The following is a 23999-nucleotide window of genomic DNA, read 5'->3' as shown; positions in this document are numbered from 1 at the left end:
TTGCGAAACACTGCTCTGGGCGCATGACAAGACAACCTGGCCTCCACTTTTCCTTAACTGTAGAGGTTTGTTCCGGAAAAAATGCTCCCAAAGCCAAGGTAGGAAAAAAAGGTCCCGGAAAAAATGCTCCGGAAAAAATTGGTCCGGGAGAAATTACTCCCGAAAAAAATGGTCCCAAAGCCAAGGTAGGAAGAGAAAGAGAGAGAGACAAACATTTATTGTACTAATGAGCAGGATGTTCTTAGGGAGTGTATCACGATTGGCCCGCGCGCAGAATCCCCGTCGCGAAAACCCCGCGACGTTAGCCCCGTGTCTCATTTGCCCCGCGTGCAGATTCCCCGGGTGCAGTATCCCCGTATACCATTTGCCCCGATGCCAGGTTCCCCGACCCATTCTCCCGGGGCGATATTATGGCGCGTAATTTTCATTTCAGGGACTATATTTTTTTAATCAGAGTAAAGTAAAGTTTGTGGGGATGCTCAATTATTCCCGCATTCCTCCAAAGCGGTCCCGCTCTCGCTACAGGTGTCGCGGCGTGCATGAGCGGCATGAGGCCAGACACGGCTGTTTCGTTTTCCCGTGCGCCGCGTAGCTGTCCGTCGAGGGAGCGGAGAAAGGGGGGGGGGGGTGTCGCCTTCTGTTTTCCGCCAAACAACCCGAGGGGACGCCGTCTCGGGTCCGGACCACTAAAGGAGGCAGAAGGAGGCCACCCCCGCTCCGTCGACCAGGGCCCCTTTGTTCTTTGTTGAAGCATCCCCAGCCCGGGTAAGCCTGACCGACTTTTCTATTTTTTGTGTTAGCGTAATAAGCTCTCGCCAGTGTGTTTTGTATGTTTTAGTGATTCATTAAATGTGTTTGATAGAGTCCGGATCTCCGTTTTTGCCCGAACCCGCAGTGGCCGCTGTCCAGCGCGCCGCGTTGGGATCGCTATCTTTCTCGCACGGGAGCCGCTAGGAAAAGCCCGCTTTCTAGGCTGAGCGGGTAAGGCGACCTCATAAGTTGGACGATCTTCTCAAGAAGATTGGGTCTGCCGCTTTCCCGAAGTAGCACTGGGGCGTTATTCATTCTTCCTTCAGCTGCGACAATTTAGATGAGAGTTCAAAGTACGATGGCGGTAAACGCTATCCCCCCCCCCCCCCCCCCTTCTCACTCCGCTTGGGTCTAGGACATTTCGGTGCACGGAGAGTTCGGTGTACGAATATTTTGGGCGCATGCATGTTTCGGTGCACGCGAGCAATCGGGAAACGAATGATCTGGTGCTTACTTGTTTTAAACAGTCATTCTATATTTCCGTGTAACTTGGGTTTGGAGCCCAATAATCTGCTGGCGTGCTTGCACATTTACATTGATGACATTTTAGATGCGACGCATCTCTTGCTCTCGGGCTTGTCCCTCCTGCGTCGCCGTGCCGTCCGTCGCAGCCCTTCTCCATTCTTCTCTCCCACAGCTGTGTGCAACACTCTCACTCCGGCTCATTAGCATACCACAGCTGGCGCGCTTGTTTGGGCGCGCTTCACTACGTTAATAACTGCTCCGGCGCGCGCAAGTGCGCGCAGGCGCGACTCTCCTCCGTTGTCTCCTCTCCTTCAATCGCTGTGAATATAAAGCGGGTATCGCGTCGCGGTGGTTCAGTCAAGCGCTCGCTCTCACACTGACGTGACCTTGCTTGACTACTTCGTGCTTGACTTGATTCTTCCGATGAAGACGTGATGGAAGCGACGGTCCCTTCAGTGAGTGCGCTGACACAATCCAATTACGCCCATCTTCCCGCGCATGAGAACACTCGCATGTGATGGAAATGCATCATACGCATTCACAACACGTTTCACCCGATTTAGAGAATCAACCCAACGGAAACACCAATTGAACCCCCCGATGCGTCGCATCACACCAGGGTTCCCTCGCGGGAAGATGGGCGTAATTGTTTATTGGCGCCAGTTATTTGAATAAATTGATCATTTCAATATTTCTGTTTATACCTTCTTCAGGAAACATTTATTACGAATCCAACTTATTAAATCCTTTCGCGGACCCTTTTATTTACTAAGCACTTTAAATGTAGATTAGCTCTTTTTTGCCGAATGCACATCAGCTAAGGAAATCAGCCGATGTGTACGATGTATTTTGCAAGTAATGTTCTCTAAATAAAAGGCACACTCCCACTATCGCAACACAGCACCTTTAAAAACATTCTGTTGCTCCCAAAATGCAGAAAATATGAAGTGATGATGATGATGTTTGGAGTGTAATGGCGCAAGGCCGACTAAGGGCAAAGAGCGCCAAACAATAGTGATTACATGAAAGTGGCATGGAAGTAAAAGTAGAACATTTCAGTAAAAATAAACAAAGTAAAACGCAACGTAATGAAGCTGACTGGTGTAAAGGGCCAGGTTGTCAACATGCATGATAAGAAATTAGGTGTAAAAAGTTTGCGTCGGTAAGAAACTCGAAAACGCGTTTGATAGAAAACATGGCTTCGTCTTCTAAGAAGTATGACGGGTGTGGTGGAATATGTCGCGTAGTTGTGGGAAGTATTTGTGTCGTGTTGTGTCAAGTGCCTTACATTGTATAAGGATGTGGATCACGGATAGGGCCTCTCCGCACCTGCTGCACAGAGGTCTTGGAGACCCAGTGAGAAGGTGCAAGTGCGTTGCATGAGTTTGCCCTATCCGTAATCTAGCCAAGGCGACTTCAGTGTATCTATTGCGTGTGTCGGTGGTGTATGGTCCCAAGTGTGGTTTTATTACGTTTAACTTTTGTCTGTTTGTTCGCTCCAGTATGTTTGCCATGTTTTGCGAAGTTGTTTGATATGTGTTTTCACGTCGGTGTAGGGTAATGCGGTTATGTCTACTGTATTCAAGAGTGCAGCAGCAGCAGCCATTCGATCCGCTGCTTCTTTCCCGGCTATACCACAGTGGCCAGGGACCCAGCAAAAGACTAGTTGAAATTTGTGGACATACACAGACATAATACCCTTTACTATTAGATTTATAACGTGATTTTTTGAAGACTTTGTTGAAGACAACGCCCGCACAACAATCAGTGAATTTGTATAGATAATTGATTGTTGGATGTGGCTTTGAAGTATATGATTAACAACAAGAAGTACACCATAAGCCTCGGCCGTAAAGATGCTAGTATAACTGTTCAGAGTTTTGGTGACATTAAGGCCGGGTCCATGCGCAGCGCAGGACACAGAGATGGAAGTCTTAGAGGCATCCGTATGAAATTCAGAACACTGATATTTCTCCTCCTAATACAAGAAGTGCTGGTGAATTGCACATCTGGGAGCTCGGTTTTTATCTATATGTGTGAAAGATGTGTCGCATGACACAGGGCGGAGATGCCATGGTGCTATGAAATCTGTTACAGAACTTTGGATGGCGTCTTGTTGTTAAAGGTCGTGCTAAACGTGACTCGAGTGGTGATCCTTCACAGAAGAAAAAGAAATTTGCAGTAATTCCGTACACCCACAGGATTGCCCACGAGCTTAAAAACGTACTTTCCCGCTATGGTGTTAACGTGGTATTCAAAGCTCCAAATAAATTATCAAAAATTTGTCCATTGGTTGCCAAAACAAGAGATAGCAATATTAAGTCCATTGTCAACAAGTGCACTGTAAACCACAAACACAAGTATGTTGCGTGAGCTGTAGGCGTTGTCTATCATATCCCGTTGTCTTGTGGTTTTTGCTACATAGGTCAAACTGGTCGTTGCGTCAATAAGCGACTGCGCGAGCATTTTCGGTTCATCCAGAACTCTTCGCTTGCTAACTTGGCTTCTCATTGCCGCACGTGTACACGTGTACACAAGTGTTCACCGGTTTTATCTGACACAACCGTGTTATTAAAACACCCTAATCAACATACTAGGGAAAGGTCTCAGACTTTTTAAAGCAAAGCTTTTTACCTCTACCCCCCAAGGGTTCTTTCGTGACCGTTGGTGTCATCAGAAAACTCCCGCGAACATATAAAAGAATTTACTGGCACCGCCAGGAATCGAACCTGGAACTAGTTGAATAAAAAAGCGAGACACCGTTGTCTTGCCGATTTAGCTACGAGCCCAAGCGGAGAGTGAGTGACAAGACAGGTGGTGCATTCACCAAGCACATCTACGGCTTTACCCCATGCATTCTCGCTGAATTCCACGTGATAGCGTCACGCGACCTCTCGGGCCTGTGTGCGCTAAGCCCACGGTACGTGTAGCGGCCGTGTGCGCGCCTTACGCATGCGCTGGGAGTTATAAAAATTAAGAAAACTCGCACCAACGCATGGCATCTCACTTTTAATACACGAACGTGCTAAAGCCTGTGAGCTCCAGTGTTCACGTAAAAAATCACAGCTCCTTGTCGTCCGCCCTCACGCCAAACCACAAATCAAGGAATACAATCAAATACGCCTTGATGGCCAGGCCATCACACCAAGCCCCAGCATCAAGATCCTGGGCCTACATCTCCAGGCCAACACTAAGGGTGACGTATCCTTGCAGCGCCTCAAAAGCAGCATCAATCAAATCATACTCATGATAAGGCGAGTTGCCACCAAGAAGCGTGGCCTCAAGGAATCCGATGCCTTTCAAATATTTCGAGCTTTTGTCTTCTCGAGAATCACTTACGCAAGCCCCCTGTCTTCTTCTCGGCATGGAGGACATAAAGACGCTGTATATAATAAATAGAAAGGCTGTTGATCAGGCCATTGCTCTTCCCATGAGTGCGTCCAAAAAAAGGCTGCTTACCACGGGGCTCCGCAACACGGTAGAACAGCTGATAGAGGGCCATTCTAACCAGAAGCTCCGATTAAGCAGAACTGCGGCGCATCGCCGCATCCTTCACCAGATTTGCTGGGCTTGATGTACTCCCAGTGATGTCCGCTTGATGTACTGCCGGAGGTTTGGCCACCAGAACTAAAGATGGTTCCTTTTCTTAGAAAACGAACCCCTCACACGACGAGGGTCGCCGACCAGCATGGGCTCAAGCGCTCGACACCACCCTCGGTGGGGATCATGCAGTTATCTACACAGACCCATTCTAACATCGAGGGAAGCAGAACGTCATCATCGTGGCTTCCTCCAGAACCAACCTCCTTGCGTGTGCCTCACTCAAGACCCAAGACATGACGGCAACAGAAGAGGCAGCCATCGCTTTAGCGACGTCTCACCGGTAGTCACCGATTCCCAACAAAACTACCGGAATTACCGGTCGGGTTGGATGTCTCCACCTGCACTACCTGTGCTAAACACTCCCGAAACGGTTTCATTCAGCTCATCTGGACACCCGCTCGCGCTTCTTTGGGGGCCAACGAATAAGCCCGCCAACAAGCCAGCGCTTTTGCACCCCGTGCTATGAAGCTGCACGAAGATAGTAACACGCTTGTCACGTTCCGGGAGATAACCCAGCATTATCACATTCAGAGACCCTTACCCTGACTTTTCCAGAGAACAACAAACTACCCTACGGCTCATACAATCTGGTTCCTTCCCAGACCCGACGCGTCTTCACTTATTGCACCAGTATCGCAACGAAGCTGAATGTGAAATTTGCTCAGAAGTAGGAACCCTCCGCCACATAATCGCGGTGTGCGACTTAAGCCCTCAGCACCCTCCTCTCTTCCCGTTAACTACCCAAACAGAGCAATGGGAGATGCTGCTGTCGAGCCCTTCTCTGCTTACTCAGCTTCAGCTGGTGGACACAGTACAGGCGTCGAGGAGTGTATATTGGCTCCAGTGAAGAAGGAACCCCTCCCTTGGGCCACACTGTGGGGTGTTCAGAAATCTGAAGCATTTCGTCCTCCCCCTTCTCCCGCTCCTCCTCCTCTTCCTCCTCCTCCTCCTTTTCCCTTTAATCCTCTTTCATATCCTCTTCCGTCTCTGCTGCCCATCTCGCCGTCTCCGTCCGCGGTGGCAGAGACGGAGACGTGAGATCGTTTAACACCGGGTTTGAGCTTCCTTTAATTTTATAAAAAAAGAGTTTCCACTCAACACAAACTGATGCAGGCGGAAAGCAAAAACGCCCGTGTGTGCGAGATTTGGGCGCACGTTAAAGATCCCCAGGTGGTAAAAATTAATACGGAGCACTCTACTACGTCGCGCCTCATCGCCAGCGTTGCGTCTGCGCGTTAAACCCTACAATCAATCAATCAATCAATCAATCAATCAATCAATCAATCAATCAATCAATCAATCAATCAATCAATCAATCAATCAATCAATCAATCAATCAATCAATCAATCAATCAATCAATCAATCAATCAATCAATCCATCAATCAATAAATCAATCAATCAATCAATCAATCAAACAAACTCAAAGAGTTTCCAACGCAACTCAACGAACCAACGATCATGCATCGTGCATTGACTTAACCTTACCAAGAATATCTCCTTTAAGTAATAAAGGTTGTGGTAAAGTGCATTTAACTTCTCTCTGGTTTCACTATTTGTAGAGCGACGTGAGTAAATTTAGGTTACGTCACGTGGGTAATCGTTGCGGGTGCCGTTTACAGCTTTGCTTTCCTACCACATTCACAGGGTGTATTGGCGCGAATTTTTTTCATATCAAAAAATTTGCGAAACTTGTGTTAGACAACCTTCTGTGTCCTTGCACAAAAGCGAAATCTGTTATCTTGCAGAACGTGTGACTTGACGAGTTGCAGGCTTGCGCAGTGACTCATTCTTGAAGTGAACTGTTTTGACATGCGCGGTTTTTGGTGTATATATGTTTTTCCTTTTCCAATAAAAATTCAGTTGTGAGTGCCGCGCTGTGTCTGTTACCTTCCTTAGTCCTCGTCTTCCTTGCCCTGGCTATTTTCTATCTACATACATGCTTTCAACTGGACTAGTTCGGAAGGCACCACACGCCAAGCGGAGCCCTAGAGGAACCACAGGGTCCAGCATTCTAAGGGATATTTTAGTGGCTGACCCATAGACAATGCTACCATAGTCCAATCTTGAACCTATTAGGCTGGTAAAAACACGTAGAAGAAGTTGTTTGTCAGCACCAAAAGACATGTGCTAGAGAACCTTCAGGACAGTCAGTGTTTTAAGCATTTATGTTTTAGTTTTTTTATGTGTGGGATGAATGTGAGCTTTTCGTCAAAGATAATACCTAAGAACTTGTGTTCTTTTTTTACAGGAATAGAGACACCGTGGAGTTGAATGTCTGGATCCGGCCGAATGCCACGCCTCTTGGAAAACAAAACACAAGTGCACTTTCCTGGATTAAATTTAAAACCGTTGCTATCTGCCCAGCCGGCAAGCTTGTTCACACCAAGCTGGACTTGCCGCTCGCAGATGGACAAGTTACACGATTTGAAAGAGAGTTGAACGTCGTCTACATTAACTGAACATGAAATCGATGGTGGTAGCGCCTTCCGAAGAGAATTCATTTTTACAATAAACAAAGTGCAACTCAAAACTCCACCTTGCGGCACGCCGTTTTCCCGCACATGAACCCTAGAAAGTGCAGTTCCAACTCGCACGGGAAACGATCTTTCAGACAGGTAACTGGCAAGCGTCTTCATCATGTTACCCGACATGCCAAAGGACTTCAAGTCGCTAAGGATGCCGTAACGCCAAGCAGTATCGTACGCCTTTTCAAGATCGAAGACTGTCATACAGTACTGCTTGTGGAGGAAAGCATCTTTGATATAAGACTCTAATGCAACGAGTTGATCGTTGGTAGATCACCCCGCCCTGAAGCCTGCCTGGCAGCTTTCGAGAAGACCATTGTACACAAAGAAGTACACAAGTCTCCTGTTTATCATCTTAACAAAGAGCTTACACAGGCAGCTTGTCGGGGCAATGGGGCGATAACTGGCAGGAGAGGAAGGGTCCTTCCCTTTCTTTAGGAAAGCCACTACTATGGCCTCCCTCCAAGAGCGTGGAAAGGGCCTCGAAAGAAATATTTTATTGTAGAGGTGAAGAAGTGTTTCAAGCGTGTCTGCATGTAAGTGTTGTATCATTGTGTATGAAATCCTGTCTGCACCTGGAGCTGAAGGTTTACAAGTACTGAGTGCGACCTTCAGCTCATGAAGTGAAAATGGGGTGTTATAAGATGAATTCGACTTATTACTGTCTCGCAAGGACTTCTTCTCACATGATGCTTTGCGTTTAATTAAAGTGTAGGTGTAGTGTGCTGAGCTGGACACGTGTTCGAAGTGTTGTGCAAGCGTGTTGGCCTGGTCTTCGAGTGTGTCCCCTGTTGTGCTAACCAGGGGCAGGCTGTGTGTCTCTTGTTCTTTTAGCTTGCGTATTCGTGTCCAGACTTTGTGAGTGTCGGTGTATGAGTTGATGGAAGTGAGGAAGGCGCGCCAACTCTCCCTTTTCGCCTCACGACGCACACGCTTCCCAAGAGCCTTTGCCCGTTTAAAGGAAATCAGATTATCTGGCGTGGGGTACCGGCGAACGACAACCCATGCCTTGTTCTGGGCCTCTCGCGCCCGCCTACAGTCCTCGTTCCACCAGGGCCTCCTTGGGTTGCGGGACGCACTGGAGGCCTGGGGCATTGACTTTTCGGCGGCGTCGAGTATGTGTGCCGTGACGAGTTGGGCTGCTTCCTCCACGTGTAGGTGTTTTATGGTTGTGTGATGTAGTTTAGATGTTTCTGTGAATGTACTCCAGTTTGCTTTGGATTCATTAATCCTGTTATGGCAAGATGGACTGCATGGGACTTTACCTATGTACGTTAGGGAAGTGGGGAAGTGGTCACTACCATATGGGTCCGTGCCCACGCCCCACTCAAGACATGGAGAGAGAATTGCAGAACCAATAGCTAAGTCAAGATGCGAGTATGTATTGTGTCCTAAGTTATGGTATGTAGGCTGTTTTTTGTTGAAAAGGCATGCTCCTGGAGATGTAAGGAATTTCTCTTTCAGGCGACCTCGGGCATCTATTCTAGAGGAGCCCCAAAGAGAGTTGTGCGCATTAAGGTCGCCTGTTAGGATGTATGGTTCGGGCAGCTGGTCGACCAGCGCCTCGAAGTCAGAGCTCGAAAGTACATGATCAGGAGGAATGTAAATGGAGCATACCGTTATCAACCCAATAAATATTATCGTACGGATTGCTACAGCCTCAAGGACAGTGTTCAGAGTGACAGGGTGGCAGGCTAAGGATTTCTGAACGACAATTACTACACCTCCTGAAGAGTGTGTGCAGCCAACCCTGTCCTTTCTGAATACCATGTACCTATTTAAGAAATTTGTTTGTTTAGAATTGAGGTGGGTTTCCTGGAGACACATGATACTTGGCTGATTGGCATGCAGCATCTCATACACATCGTCAAGATTTTTAAGGAGGCCTCTGCAGTTCCATTGGAAATTTAAGAATAACTGGAGTGTGTGTGTGTGTGTGTGTGTTTTTGTTCATGTGTCGTCTTTCGGGGCTGTTATTCTAGGATTTTTAGGCCTTTCTGTCGGCTTGGACATCGGAGGCCGCTCCTTGCGCTGCGTTGCAGGCAGGAACGGCAAGACATCCATCTTCTCGTCGGATGCGAAAAGGGTGCCCGGCGGACCAGGCCCCTCGAACTTGGCCCCCTTTCGGGAGCCCTTTGTTTGAGCCGCCACCGCCGGGGGCGTCCGGGACACCAAAGGTGGCACGGGAGGTGCGGTGGTGGTGGGAGCCGATGCGGGACCTCCGGTGTTCATCCGGTCGGCACCCTCCAACGCACTGGAAGACGGGGAGGCAGAGGCGGGAGCGGCACCGGTCCTTACAGAAGAGGTTGTCACCACAACCGCTGCTGCCTGAGCAAGCGGCGTGGTGACGGATTGGGCTGCCTGAGGCAACCCAGGGGGGGGGGGGGCGGCGGAGGGACCAGGTCAGACTCGCTGAACTGCGTCCCTGTGGACACCAGACGCCGCTCCGCCCCTGGGCGAGCCGCGTCGGCGTACCTTCCCAGGGGGAAAGAGGCGAACCTCTTCCGCGCCTCTGGGAAGGTGATGTTCTCAGGGACCTTCACAATAATGATCGCCTTCTCCTGCTTAAACTTCTCGCACTTTCGAGAGTAGGCGGCATGGGGTCCCTGGCAGTTGGCGCAGGTGAGGGTTGACGATGGACAATTATCAGATGGATGATCATGGTGACCACCCTTTGCGCAGGTCAGACGACCACGGCAGGAGTTGGTTCCGTGCCCGAACCGCTGGCACTTAAAGCAGCGGCGCGGGTTTGGAATGTAGTCCGGACATTACAATGTACAAAACCTGCAGTGACGTACTCTGGGAGTGCGGACCGGTCAAAAGTAAGGATAATGTGCTTGGTCGATACTACTTTGTCATCCCTCCTCATAGTTATGCGCCTCACAGCTGTCACGCCCTGATTTCTCAGGCCCTCTAGCAGGTCAGCATCTGTCTCATTCATGAGGTCTAGTTCAGAGATGACACCATGAGTACTGTTCAGGCTCCGGTGGGGTGTCACCCTGATTGCAAGATTGGCTATGCGAGTTTGTTCAAGAAGGATCTTGGCATGCTGTTGGTTGTGTACTTCAACCAGGATTTCTCCAGTTCTTTGTTTTTTGGCCTTATATTTGTCACCAATGATGCCCTCCAGAAATTTTAATATTACGAACACGGACTGTGATGCAAGAGGCTTTTCTTGTTCAGTGGATTCTAACACCAAAAAACGGGGGTAGTTATCGCGCTTTGGAAGACTGAGGGTTAGGAGTGGCGGAAATAAACCTTCGGTGCGGCCCCTTTTCAGGGGCCGATTATGTTTTTTTTTTTGGGGGGGGGTTACGATATACCATATGGCACGTAAAAGAAGCAGGGGACGGGGGTACTTTCTTCTCAAACCTTACCCTGATAGCCTGAGAGGTCCCGGATGTCCCTGCCTGGTAAACAGACAGGGAGCCCATCCGCCGGAGCTTGACCTGGGCGCCGACGGCCACCGTTTGAGGTTTCTGCCCTTAACCTTAAAACTCGTTACCACGGTCGGTTACAGCGTGAGTATGGGGGCTCGAGGTCCGCGGTGTCGCCAACACCGTCACCAAGATTGCTCAAGGTGCCCCGTGCGGGGAGAAAATATGAAGTATTTCATGCCGGAATAAACTTGCAAATACTGTTGCCGACAGCTTTTTTTTACTGAGTCTAGATTATCGTCGTGAAGGTAGAATGGGCCTTATTGAAGACAGCTGCAGCTTCTATCTCTCTTAATCTTGCTAAAGCGTGTATAGACGGTTCCAGGCCTCACAGTTGTTTGTGCGGTTTTAATCCAATCACTTAATCCAATCCAATTAATCCAATTTTTAATCCAATTTTAATCCAATTTAATCCAATTTTTAATCCATGCTCAGCCATACCATCCATCCATCCATCCATCCATCCATCCATCCATCCATCCATCAAACCATCCGCCCGTCCGTCCGTCTGTCTGTCTACCCAATTTTCATCCATCCATCCATCCATCCATCCATCCATCCATCCATCCATCCATCCATCCATCCATCCATCCATCCATCCATCCATCCATCCATCCATCCATCCATCCATCCATCCATCCATCCATCCATCCATCCATCCATCAAAGCATCCGCCCGTCCGTCCGTCTGTCTGTCTACCCAATTTTCTTTGTTAGATTATAGCCTCCAAAGGCGTTATTTCAGCCCCTTATAGGAATATTAAAGCATTCCATCTCTTTCTCAACCCTTTAGCTAAAACCCAAAGTGACAAAATAAAACCGCGAAAAAGTTCTCATCCGACTAACTTGAAGAGAAGCACGTTGACTGGGCCATGGGACCATTTTTTTCTAGATGGTCACTGGGACCATTTTTTCTGGGACCACTTTTTCTGGCACCATTTTCTCCAGGACCATATTTTTCCGGGACCATTTTTTCCGTTTCCGAAAAAAGGGGTGTACGCCCGTTCGTTACAAGGCGTTTCGTCATAGGCTGGTTCGTAATAGGCCGTTTGGTCACATAGTATCATTCATCAAAGGACATTTTATCACTTAGGAACGTTCGTCACAGGAACGGTGAAACAAAATTTGCGGTGTGTTTTTAGACAGAAATGGTGATAACGCAATGGTTGCTGAGTAATGAAGTGTAATTATAACTAATTTGCAAACGTTGTTCTCACAAACTACGTGATTCTCGCAATCCTATTTTCAAAGTACGTGATTCTCGCAATCCTTTTTCCAGCAATGTTGAGTTGAGAAGCTTTGTACTATACCTTGTCCTGCCCTTGTGACACATTTCATTTGGGATGAGAAGATTATAAAAAAGATAGCCCGTTAAATAAAAACAATTAATTTCAACCATCACATGCAATGAAGCAAAAGGGAAGGCCAACCCATTAACTACGAAAGGGTCAACCTGGTACGAATGATCAGAATTGAAGCCACTACCACGCCCCCCCCTCTCGACATCAACCCAAAATGAAACTTCCAGACGAAATGTCCAAGAACGAGAAGGTCGGTGCTACCACTTTCCCTATTACGGGACCGCTATAGAACTAGGTGCCTCTTAGTTTTCCCATGACGAGTCGGCTGTGACGAATGGGCCTGTTTCAATGGAGGGTGCCTAATCCAGCCGCAACACTAAAAAGGGCGCGCGCGTTCTTCTTTGTAGCCCGTCTTCAAGAACTTTATTAGGCTACGTCCCTGCCTCACTTTTCTGCCTAGGGTTGTTGAACTCGTATTGATATTCTTGATCAACCCAGGTCACCCTACTAGCCCACTCTGGCTTGTATTTTTTTCTGAACTTTTCTTTATGTACGGCCGAAGAGAGAGAAAAAAGAACATGTGCCTCGCTTCTCTCTTTTGAGCCGATCCATCCTACCTACTTCGCTGAGACCCACAAGCGTTCAAAAAAAACAAAAAAAAAAAAAAAACACGCAGACATTCGCTCTGTGCAGCTGTGACGAACTTTCCTTTTGTGGAACCGGCCTATGGCGAATGATACAATGTGACCAAACGGCGTATTACAAACCGGCCTATGACGAAGCGTCAACTGACGAACGGGCCGTATCCGAAAAAAAAAAAACTTATCACCCTGAAATGCGCGTGAGGGTGTGTTCTGGTCGACGGAACGAGGGGCAGGAATACATGTTTATTCAGGATAGACGAAGGATGAAAGTGCCCCTAAGCGCACCCTCGCCTCTTCCGTCAAAAGAGGACATCCATGAAAAAGGGATGCCTGCAGTGTACACTGGACAAGGGGTTCCAGTGACGAACAGTGACCGGCCGCTCGCCATGGGAGCACAGAACCGTTGTACGCCAATACGCCCTGCAAGACAGCCAACTTTTCTGACGATGACGAAGAATGACCGTGGGTGAAGAAACAAAAAAAACGCTTCCATGGCCGGAGTCGAACCTGGACCCCTGTCACGAATTCGAGGCGGTATGATAGCCGATCGAATGAGGGAATGTTAATTAATACGATTAAGGACTAAGTCCCCAGCCCCGGCACCATCCGAAGCCGACGCCTCGGATGGGAGGGGCGACAAACTCCCTCCTGCATGCGAATCAGAAGATGTGGCTTGGTGTTGCTAACCGGCGATGGGGCCTCCCCTGATCAGCCACTGGTGCGAGTAATGAGTCGTGACACGGGATGCCCGTTACAAGAACAAACATATTTACTTTCACAGGTCAGATTGGAAATATACTCGCGGGACATAGCACGTGGGCTACGTGCAACCAGTGTTGTACACGTTCCTCCAAAATAGGAACGAAAGCTCGTTCCTCGTTCCTTGCCAATTTTGAAACGAGTTCCCGTTACAAGTTCCTTCATTTCGAAAGGAACGCGTTCCAGTTCCACTTCGAAAATTGGAACATGTCGTTTCATTAACGTTACAATTAGGTTTTCAAATTAAAATATAGTGTCGGATAATCCTGGGTCGAAATTAAGTGAGACACTTAAAACTCACATCGAACTACGTATGTAAGAATATTAACACCACCGGCAGCAGATTATCTAGAGATAAAGATAATCAAAAGAAACGCTCCTAGGCGAATTTTTTCAGGGAGCACCGGACAAACTCCAGACGGCTCGAGGACATTTCGGTGCAGGATATTTCGGTGCGGAAATTTCGGTGTCCAAATTTGGGTGACCAAATTATCCGGTGCTTTCCTGTTTGCGACAGCCGTTATATTTTTATTTCCGCTTAACCTGGGTTATGGACAACAATCTGGAGCAGTGAATTTATTTTTTTGATTGATGCCATGTTCGATCTTTGCCAGGTATTTTTAGAAATAATAAATTTATATATTTTTGTTTAATACCTCTTCCTGGGGACACCTGTTATGCAGCCGATTGAATTCTTTTGCGCACGTTTTTTTTTCATTTATGAGAGTTTGTTAATTTATATTCGCTCTTTGTTAGCTAAGACAATTACCCGTGTTTACGATGGTCTACCGGCTCTTTTTTAATTTTTAAAATCACACCCTCAAATTACATAAATTACATGCACACTCTCAATATCCAAAAAGTAACAAACATTAGCTAGCCCATCAGAATGAAGAAAACCTTATGAAGAGTATTACGTAGGCTGGGCTGCCTTGCTAAAATGAATTCGCGAACACTGGTCTAGGATATTGTCGGGAAGGAAAAACGGGCCTTTTGGAAAACAGCCGCAGGTTCTAATGTCCTAAATGCTGATTAAGCGCGTACCGGTTGTGCATACAAAATCCAGCCATTGTGTTCGGGACAACCAAACTTCGTTTAATGTTTAAAAGCCTACATTTACCACATTTTAATTCTTTGTTCTAGCGCCCCCCCCCACCCCCCACCTCCCACCTCCCGCCTGTACGCTCGAATCTCGACCAGATTTATTTTTCAGCCATAATATTTTCGGTTTTCCCTGAAAATCCTACTGCCGTGGTGGAATTCACGGTCTCCGAAGCGTAACTGCAGTGATTTCTTATTTTTTATTTAGAACATACTGCTAGCCTCTTAGTGGAGGCTTTTGCAGGAATTGGGTGATACATTCAGAACAATGACATAGCACACTTCGCATTTAAAACAGAGAAAAAGCTTTACATTCACCATGGGCCCACGAAATCTCTATAATGTGACACAAAAAGCCACCCAAAAAGCCGCTGAGAACACAATGGCCACTATCGTTTGCTGGCTACGCCCTTCCGCGCGTCGCGGTCGACGGCGCCCCCACTCCAGGAATCGCTCTTTCTTCGCCTTCAGTCGACCCCTTGTGAATTAACTCATTAAGTCGCGCATATCATGGACACCCCAGGCATACATTGCTTTTTTTCTCCCATTATAAGGAGCAAAAAAAATGAATAGGCTAGTGTGACGAGAGCGGCAACAGTCGCCTTCAAGTTTTCGAAGTCCAGTCGACGCAATGGTGAAGCACAAGTGACACCCCTCTTTTTATACCATGGAGGCTGGTAGCCGGCGGGGCTCAGCTTTCCCCTCCCCTAAGTAACGCCACCGTAAGTGCGATGGTTGGTTTGTTAGTTTCAAGTAGAACTGACACCGAATGCAACGAAGGCGAGATTGATTCTTCTTTCATCTTAGGTGGTTCGGGTGAAAAGGAAAACGAAGTGCACTGGGGATATTATTGACCCCAATTGATTGAGAGATTACTTAAAACGAAATGCACTCGCGCCTAATCGACCTCGTTTTTCTGTTGTTTTTTCACGGAAGTTTTCCTGCGGGGGGGGGGGGGGGCGGAGGGGAGGAATAGACTAAAAGCAGCAGCGTCTTGCACCGTTGGGTGAAGTGAAAGAAAAGCGCTTTGGTAACCCTTAAAGTATTAGGGTTGTTCACATCAATGTTAAAATAACAAAAAATGGTTGAACGGATCGAAATTAACAACGTTAATTTTTACCATCTACTACAGAAATTGGGTTTCACGTGGCAATGCTCCGCCAGGGTTTAGCGTTCGTTTCCACGAACGGCGGCGCAAGCACAAGTCTCGAACGTAAAATCATATCAAGTCACGAAATTACAATATTAAAGCTAAAATGTTCAAAGAATGCATGGGACATCCCCTCGCTCCAAATGTCTGGGCAAAGACGTCGTGCACCAAAATGTCCGTGCACAGAAATGTCCACACCGAAACGTGCTGGACCGAAATGTCCGACACCGAACTGTCTGGATCCCGTAGTCCGTCTGTTTCGTTGGCTACGTTGTTACCAGGTTGGCCGCGACCAGTCTGCTCCTGAGCGCGCGGAAGGGCGAGTAGGAAGGGTGCGGAGGCACGGACATGGCGAAGGCAGGCCCGCGGAACTAATCGCCCTACCGCGACGAATGCCTAAGTGCCCAGCCGGGTCCCGGTCAACCCAGTAACAACGCATACGACAGAAAGGATGGACTGCTAAAACTATCTATTCTTTCCCCGCCAGGGAACAATTCTATCGGCCAGACGCGCATTCTGGCCTCCCCAGACAAACGATGAAGGGTAAAAAGCATTCTCGCGGCTACGCTATTCACCCGTCGAACGCCGCGCAAGCAACCAGCATGAAAGCAAACACAAGCTGCGGCCTACTGCGTGGTTATTCTTCTACCTTTGACCTTCGAGGAAGCCCGTACGGCTGAAGGGCGGGCAAATTGACCATCTTATAGGAAGAGAAACGCAGTAACGCTTGGTGGATTTTTGCCCTCGAGCCTTGGCATCAAAAACATCCAAATCCTAGCGATGTAACGGCAGGAACGCCGTTCCTGCCGTTCCTTCAAAAACGTAACGAGTTACCGTTACAGTTCCACCGACCCTTAATAGAACGGTGGCGTTCCTCCGTTCCTCCAAAAAGGAACTAGTTCCAGGAACGCCGTTCCTTGTAACGCCGTTCCGTACAACACTGCGTGCAACACATCTCAGTTGACACCCCGTTGGGGTCAGAGCTGCACAACAGACCAGCACAGAGTACACTGAAGACAAGGAACAACGGGACTCAAAGTTACGAGCCCAAGAAGGAGCGACATTCGGAGGAAGGTGGTAGTAAGGTTTGCAATAGGCGGGGGTGGGGGCTTCCCCAACTGCTAACAAAGGCTCTCGAGGAACATACACAGCACGGTGCGTGCACCAAAAGAGGCGGATAGAGAACCCCGTGCAGTCCACTTAATGAAGCACGATTAGTGAGAGTGTCCGAAGAAGAGTGGAGAAGGGAAGAAATAGCCCCATTTACATGGACCCGACGTGGACGCGTTGAGTCGAAATAAACAGGGTTTTTGGATTCAATCCCCCCCCACCCCTCACGGGGTTGAGTCCAAAGCGGACGGGTTGGGTCAGAGAGCCTTCGCGGCGAGTCCAGTCGACTCGGAGGCAGGGGCTGTGTTGGCTCGTTCGTCGTGCTGAGTCGGCGGGCCGCGGGGAGCAGAATACCATATTTGAGCGGTTCTAACGCGCCCACAATTGTAATGCGCGGATAAGCTCGCGCAGGAAAATTCGAGAAAGAGAGAGAGAGAGAGAGAGAGAGAGAGAGAGAGAGAGAGAGAGAGAGAAAATGTTTATTGAAACAACAGGGAAGGGGTAGGGGAGAAAAAGAGTTAGGAGCTGTGGGCGGCCATCCTACTCCGGTAGGCCGCGTGCCGCGGCGGCCATGACACTGACGGTAGTGCGCAGATGAAAAAGACATGACACCACGTTCCGGGAAGAGGGAGATTTCATTTAACGTACGCGGCTGTGAAAGCCAAAAATGATTGTGCTTCATAAGATTGCTTATCCAGCTGCTGCTGAAAATAAAGTTATAGCGGGGACCATTGAAGATGTTTGCGATTTCAAGTGCCTTGATCTTCATGATTCTAGGCCACGGTGTAAGAATATTTATACTTCATTCCACAAGCTAGGTGCAGCAATGTCAATGCTACATTGTTGTCAACAGCCCGACCCCTCAGGGCACCTAACTCACCGCGAAATAAGTGACAAAAGGCGCCGGGGCTTTGGGGTTCCACTTGCCCAGAGGGGAGAGGGGAATGTCCTTTCAGGGCTCCCTCATGATGATGATGACGCTTAGTGGCTTCCCCTTTGTAACGGGGCGGCGTTGCACAGCAGCCTTAGCCGCAACGCCACTGTACAATCACCTCGCCAAAAAAATGCAAAAAATAACTAAGAAATAACATCAAAATAAAAAGAAAATACTTTTACGAAATTTTTGTGCTAGTCTGACTTCTTTGTTCGCCTGTCTTCCAAGATAGCTCTCTGATCTTTTCCCACCAACATTATAACCTTCTTTTACTAACATCTACTGCTGTACAATTCACTTTTTCCGCTAACCTTAAAGCCAAGGGCCTCTGGAAGCTGGATGGATCCATTAGTGAGGACTGGACGGATACTTTTGCACTCCTTTACAATATGTCGTATGGTTTCTGGCTCATTTCTGCAGCCTGCGCATAGTTCTTCCTGTACCGGCTCGCGGATAAGCATTTTTATCCGCAAGCAACCCGCCCGGGCTTCAAAAAGTAATTCACTTCCTTTGGTATTATGGAATAATTTTTCCCCTGTGATCTGCTTCCCGATCCTGTAGAGGTCTAAGGACTTCTTCGCATCCATCCTCTTTTTCCAGGTCGTTGTCTCTGTTTCTTTCACTTTATTTTTTATTGCCTTGGTCGTTTCCCCTGCACTTCCAGGTTTCATATACTTTGTCCTGAGCCTTCTGGTTCTTTTACTTCACTGTGTGTCCACACTATTCATGTAAAGACCGTAACACCTTGGCCGCCCATCTCTGATCATCCATATTTCTAAGAATTTCTTCAAAACATGTTTTGCTCTGTGCTTCTCTCACTTCGAAGGATGCCAATCCCATGTCTCCCTGCACTGCCTCATTTGTTGTTTTACCTACGACCTACAGCCCTCTGATTCACTTCTAGCCCTGATTGAATCTCTGATTTGACACACACTACTGCATTGGAAAAGGTGAGCGCTGGTACCATTACTCGCGTCCAGATTCCTCTCACTACTTCATATCTGTTATATCCCCACAGTGCTCTGTGCTTTATGATAGAGGCGTTTCTTCTGCCTTTCATTCTTAAATGCTCCTCATGAGTTTTTAGATACGCCTGACCTTCGTTTAACCAGATGCCCAGATATTTGTATTCCGTTACCCACGGTATTGTTGCTTTTTGAACGAATACCGATTTGTTACGAGCGTTGTCATTAAAAACTAGAACTCCCGACTTTGCCGTGCTCTAACCCCAGTTCAGTGGCTTCTTCCCCGCAGATATCTGTGAGCCGTTGCAGACACTGTTTGCTATCTGCTAGTAGTACTATGTCATCTGCATATAACAGTCCCGGGGTATGTTGTTCGACTTCCTGACCTTTGCGGCTATAACATAGATTGAAACCTATTTTTCTGCCTTCAAGCTTTCTTTCTAGTCTAGCCATGTACAGCATAAACAGCAATGGCTACAGAGGACAACCCTGCTTTAAACCTCTATTTGTGACTACCGGTTCCGTGCACTTTTGGCCCTCCCAGGTAATTTGCACCTCGCTCTCATTGAAAATTCCCTGTAACAGTTGTATAAAGATCCCCTTGACGGCGAGTTAGGCGCCCTCAGTGGGCGTTTTATTGACAACAATGTAGCCTCCACAGTGCTGCATCTAGGTTGTGGTGTGAACGTTTTTTTACAGGTGTTGGCACTCGCTGGCCACCGCGGCAGAGAACGCGGCCAGATCGTGTTCGCCCTTCAGGACATGCGCAGATCGCAGCGGCGCGGGGGCGCTGCGAATGAGGGGCCGGTAGGGAGCGGGCGCGCATCGGGCCGCTTTTCACTTGCACGGTGGATGCGCTGCGTGCTTGACTTTTCGTGTCGTTCAATCTGTGTTTCGGTGTTTTGTGCTGCCAGAGTTAATCACGAGGAGTAGACATAATGTTTCAGGTTCCACATTGGGTTCGCCTCCGATAACGCGGTAGAGTCAGCCGACCCAGTGCGAGGATGTCGCAGCCCATGTTCTTTTTCGATGGCAAGTCGCTGCGAAAGGCAACTTGTAATGCATTGTGTTTCCTCCAGCCAGAAACCCGACGTGTAGTCAAAACTTTGTGTTACACATAATGGCTTTTTGGCTTCCGTGCAACAAAAATGCATTTCTTTCTTATGCTGAATGTATACATGGGCAATCGGGGCCGTAGACAAAGTAATGCTATGAAAACACTGACTCGTTATATTAAAATGTAAAAACAAAGATAACAGGAATGGTGGTTTGTTCAGAAATGTTGTTCTTCAGAGTCCTGTACGTACCGGTATTTTGGTGGAGGTATTGCAGTCGACGAAACCATTACTAAAGCAGAAAAACGAATACTGTTTCACCACAGGATCTATTTCCTTTTATTTCGTACCTGTGGCGTATAAAACCCTAATTTTTTTCTGGATACGCCACTGTGGGAAATAAGGCACCACAATGGAAGGTTTACATTAGGACCATACAGAATTATTAACATCGCAAAAAACGCGGGCACTATTTGCGTTCTTTCGCTATATCCGCATTCAGCGTTATTCGTATGTTCTTCGATTGAGCTTCCTGGTCAGTAAAATCTCAGGGTGTCAAAAGTCTGGAGGACACAAGGTCCCCGGACGAAATAATTGAGGCTTCTGCAATATTTGACAAAAAAACCGGGCATAGATAAGGACAAAGAAAGGAAAACACAAACACGAGCTCTTGTGTTTTCCTTTCTTCGTCCTTGTCTACGCGCAGTTTTTTTATTTGACAAAATGGGCAGAAGAACCAATTAGCTCAAGTTACAAATTTATTCGAAATAATTGAGGCTACCAATGGCGGTATCTTCCATGTGTTTTCAAAAAAAATATTTACATAGGCACACCACGTGGCGTATGTCAATGCAGCGGAGAGGTTAAGTTTAGACAGCCATCTCGGGCCCAGTTTTTACCTGACGCACAGCTGTAAAGCTGTACGATTGGCCCTGACCCTATTAATTTCGGTGGAGAATTTTGTGGTGCACCAAGTCGCTTTCCCACGCCGACTGCAATTATTCTTAGCTGAAGTCCGCGAATACCAGTTTGGAGTCGAGTCAGTATTTTATATCTGCGCGTGCATGCCCCTGTTTCCGTGAGACAGACAACCGCTCTGCACCATCGGTATCGCGGCATGAAAGACGAGCTTGATAGAGAAACGCATGGGAAATTTTCACTGACCATTTTCGCGTCGAGTAGGTAGCAGTGCATTGCATTAGCCATTAAAATGTCGCATATGTAGTCTCTGCTTCGTTTCGGCGGCCCCTCGCCCGTACAGCGGCAAAGGCGGCCCGCTACACAGGAAAACAGCTCGGGTTGTGTTCCTTGCTACGGAGGTAGCATTTCTGATACGGGCGAAATACGGAAACGTCACTGACGTCTCTGGACACATTAAAGAACCACGGTTGGAAGAATTTTACCGTATTTTCTACACGGCGGGCATTAGCACCTCACAGCTTCGGCGATTAACACTGCTCAAGCAACATTTTATGCTACGCGTACGCTTTTCAGCCCAAATGGGCGAGCGTGTGCGTTTTGGACAAAAATTTATTATAAAAGGCGGTAAATTAACTACGCTTACGGGAGTCGTGCGGATGAGCGAAAAAAACTTATTTGCTATAAAAGCGTTTCGACAACGAGCTAGTAAGGGTCGTACGACCACATTCTCGCTGCTGTTCCGCGCACTGCTGCAGTTTCTGCGAGTCAAAATGGAAGTAGCCCAAAATCATTTGGTGTCGGCAGCATTTTCAATCTGCCTGTGCCTATCTGCAAGTAAAAATTGGCCGCGTATTTGCTCCTTTCGTTGCAAATGTCGTCAAAAGACGATAGTCTTTGTAGGCATTTGCCAAGAAAATGTCCCCCCTTCGCTTTCTCGCTCACCTCTCATGCTCTTCCTTCAGTCGCGCTCATCCCAAAGTAAACACACTAAAGGTTTGCTCAAGGCGATTTGAATTTACCGCGTTCCACTGCTACAGGCGGAGTTCCTCGATGCCAGAGCTGAAGTACGGTGGAGACGCGCGTGAATGGAGGCGGCCGACTACAAGGTTTATAGAACCACGTGGCTGTGCTCCCCGTGCGTTCCAAGCAGAACGTGAACCTAGCAAGTGGAACCTTTCGTTGCTGTTGCCGCGTGATTTTTGATCTGCCGCCAGGAGGCGGCGGTTTTCTGCAGTACATGTAGAATATCATTTGCCATCGAAAAACCAAGCGCCCAGAAATTTTTTAATAAACGAACACTGTAAATGTCCCTTGTGTACTAATTTCCTGTCTTATATTTGGGTAATTCCTTGTTCTTGTTCAACAAAGTTGACAAGTATGAACATATAAACCGGGCTTAGACGTTTACATTTGACTGTGAGTATATAAGATTATTGCGCAGCAAGCATTTCACTTTGGCCGGGTGGTTGAATCGAGTTACAGACAGACAGACAGACAGACAGACATACAGACAGACAGACAGACCAAAATTTCTGGGTTTAAGTAGCCCAAGAAAGACTATCGTCTTTAACCCTGTAATGCCCAAGGAATGAAGACAATAGATAAAAATACTAATGCTTTGTTACATTGTAGTTTGTAACTGAAACAGTAAAAAACGCGAAAAAAGTTTTTTCTCCCAGGGTTTCAAAATTACATAGTGCATCATCAACTCATAAAGAAAAAGCTTATATACACCTACATAGATAATGTAGGTATATATTGTAGCATATACCAATTTACATGTAGGTATATGTATACCTACATATAAAGAGGGTATATAATGTATCATAGACCGAGTAAAAAAGTGTATCATACACCCATTGAATGTAGGTGCAGACCCAACGGGAACGCTTATGACGGAGCAATCCATCTTGTAAACTGCATTTGGGACTCAATGCGGCGAGTTATCGAGCTATAAATTTTTGAAAAACGCCTAGGTGGTATCAAAAATTATAGTAGTGGGCATTTCTTGGCAGTCGAATGGCTCAGGGGCGAGTAGAAAAATCCGAATGACTGCGTATCCCATATGATACATTGGGCATTACAGGGTTAAAAACTTCACGTACACGCCGCTCCACCGAACGCTCCCACGGCACCTGCATTACGGCCACCGTAGCTCGGCGAGAAGACTGATGATGATGATGATGATTGCTATTGGTTTCCCCTTTGAAGCGGGGGGATGACATGTCATCTTACCAAAAAGGACTAATATAATCATGTTTTACACTCTTGGTTTAATACTAGCGCTGCTTAGGGCAGGCACTAAAGCTTATTAGGCCCGTAATACTTTTTTTCCCTGTTACAGGTGGTAACTGTCCTAGGCAATATTCCCCTCTCTGCTTCTCGTCCACTAGCATTCTAATCTTCTTTTCGTGCCCTCAACAGCCTCGAAGTTAACTTCCTCTTTGATACCCTTAAATCCTAGGGCTTTTGAAAGCCCAATATTCCCTTCATGTAGATTTGGATGGATACCCTCACATTCTAACACTATGTGCTGCATAGTTTCTGTTTCTTTTCCGCAGACCACGCATACCCCATCATTTTGTGAATACTTCCCCACAAAACTCTTAGTTTGCAGGCAACCTGCTCTAGCCTCAAAAAGCAAAGCACTGCCCTGGGAATTATCGTAAAAATTTTCCTTTCTGATGTTCAATTTCTCAGCCCTGTACATCTCTAACGACGTTTTAGCTTCCATTTTTTCCCTCCATTTATTCGTTTCAATCTGCCTTGCCTCTTTTTTGGTTACCTTGGCTGTTTTGGATTCTCCGCTGTTCTTTCCGTATTTCATCGTTAGCCTTCTAGTCTTTTTTACCCATGCGTGTCCACGCTTTTCAAGTATGGGTACCTAAAAACCTCAGCTGCCCACCTTGTTGATCCATTGCCCTCAACCTCATCTCAAAGCATATTTTACTCTGAGCTTCTCTAACTTCAAACGACGCCCAGCCCATACGTCCCTGAACTGCTTCGTTGGTTGTTTTTCCATGCGCGCCAAAGGCCAAACGTCCTACCATTCTCTGGTTTACTTCAAGGCCTGATAGAACGTCTGATTGTAGGCAGAGTACAGCATTCGCAAACGTGAGACCCGGAACCATTACTCCTTTCCACATTCCTCTTACTACTTCATATTTGTTATACCCCCACAGAGCTCTATGCTGCATTATATATGCGTTTCGCTTTCC

Source organism: Haemaphysalis longicornis, unplaced genomic scaffold, assembly GCF_048455015.1.
Source record: "Haemaphysalis longicornis isolate Haplotype H1 unplaced genomic scaffold, Haemaphysalis longicornis Haplotype H1 scaffold_1, whole genome shotgun sequence".
Taxonomy (NCBI): Eukaryota; Metazoa; Arthropoda; class Arachnida; order Ixodida; family Ixodidae; genus Haemaphysalis; species Haemaphysalis longicornis.
The sequence above is the reverse complement of the archived record's forward strand: the minus strand, read 5'-3'. Positions refer to the sequence as shown.